Source organism: Suricata suricatta, chromosome 3 (assembly GCF_006229205.1).
Source record: "Suricata suricatta isolate VVHF042 chromosome 3, meerkat_22Aug2017_6uvM2_HiC, whole genome shotgun sequence".
In the NCBI taxonomy this organism is placed as follows: domain Eukaryota; kingdom Metazoa; phylum Chordata; class Mammalia; order Carnivora; family Herpestidae; genus Suricata; species Suricata suricatta.
The window spans coordinates 136973971-136975772 of record NC_043702.1 but is presented as its reverse complement, the minus strand read 5'-3'; positions in this window follow the sequence as shown (position 1 = coordinate 136975772).

Here is a 1802-nt window from a genome sequence, read left to right as displayed (position 1 = left end):
GTCCCCCGCAGCCCAGCCCTGCCGCACACTTGCCGTTTCCCCTCGGGAACTTAATGACACTTAACATTTCATGTGAAGTACGCGGCCCCTCTTCTTCCTTCTCACTCAACACTTGTGTTTGGAGAGAAGCCAGAGGGGGTGCTGATCGCGTCCCCAAGATTCTGAAGGGCTGCACTGATGGGACGTGCCTGACCTTGCTTTGGGATTTTGAAAACATGGTCTCCAAGGGGATTAGGCGAAATGGGTGGTTGGAAATGGTATTTAATTGTAGCACGTCATGTATATACATACACCCTCATATATACACCTGCGTGTATATTCATACACAGCCGCACATAATTCTGTCTCAAGCCCTGTGACAGTTTCAGACCCGAAAGGCACATGAGAAACCAGTCCAAGACACTGTCTCCATTTTACAGGGGAGAAAACTAATGCCCAGCGAGGAAGCGCGGTTGTGTACATACAGTCACACTGATAGTTAAGAGAAATGAAATCGGCTTTCTTCAGTTCTGCCCATTTTGCTACTAGTTAGGTGCTTAGTAAAATTCCAGAGACAGGAAGCATGGTAAGTAAGTTTCTACCCAACCTTCTACTACTCTCTGAAAAAATGGACCCTGCTTTACTTTCTTTGAACCTCAGTTTCTTCATCTTTGAAATGGAGGTTCTTGAGTTAGATTACACTGACCTGGGGTCCTGCAGGTACCTTTTGAGTACAGGTCTCAAGTCCAACATACACAGGAGTCCCCAGTCTCCCAGACTTGTGTGCCTTATTCTATGATAAGACATAGCAAAAGAAGGGACAAAGGCTAAATATTATAGTAATCTTGCCCAGACTCCCTGCCAGAACTGTCTTCCGCTTGGGGGGACCTGGAAAGGCACTAGACGCAGAATCATGCCGTGGGCAGCTTAAGGGCTGTATGTGATGTGGCTCTTTGAATTGGTGAGTCAAGAGCTAAAGGGTCATGGCACCACTTTGCAACGTTTGAGTGAAGTGAGCATTGGGTTTTCCCAAAGTTAAAAAGGCTGCTGTGACTGGTCCCTTGATCTTCTGAGCCTCGCTGTGGCTCGGAGTCTGAAGCAGTGTGGGTGTCTGGAGTGGCAGGAGCAAAGCGGGGTCACCCAGCGCAGAAGGTGCCGCCTCCATCAGGGATCCTGGGGATCCCTGGAGTCCATCCTGGGAGAGAAGATCACAGTGCCAGGCACATAGTAGGGACACAGGTGCTAGTTACCGGTGCACTCCTCCAGTGAATTAGAGATCAAATCCCTCTGGGTTCAGAGGGGGAGAAGCAGAGCTGAGGGATGCTTCTCTTGAGCCGTGAGTGTCCTAACAGTGTCTACTGTACACACCCCCAACCTTAGAACGTTACCCCGCCATATGCGACACAGCATGTGCTTTGGTTTTCCTTTTTCTGAATAGCATTTGTGAGTGTCATGAACTGTTGCCATAGACCCCTCACCGGGGCTGCCACGTGCTTTGGGAGCGGTACCACCGCATCTGCCCCCCACTCCTGCCTCTCTTCTCTGTTGGCTTAAGTGAACTTCTCTTAATACCCACAGTTCATTTCTTCTCTCTCCCCATGGAGTCATTTGAAATCAACTAAAGTAACATACAAGAAATGATGATTCCATGATCCCTATGAAATTGGAATTCTCTGTGTACACCACTCTGTGATTTCTGTTCAGTTTGATTAGGTTAGAATTCGTGGTTAGAGCATTCTCAGTAATTCAGTACGTTTCCCCTGTTAACTATTTGATTATGTAGAGGAATGAGTACGGCTGGAGTAGAGGGAACACATATATGT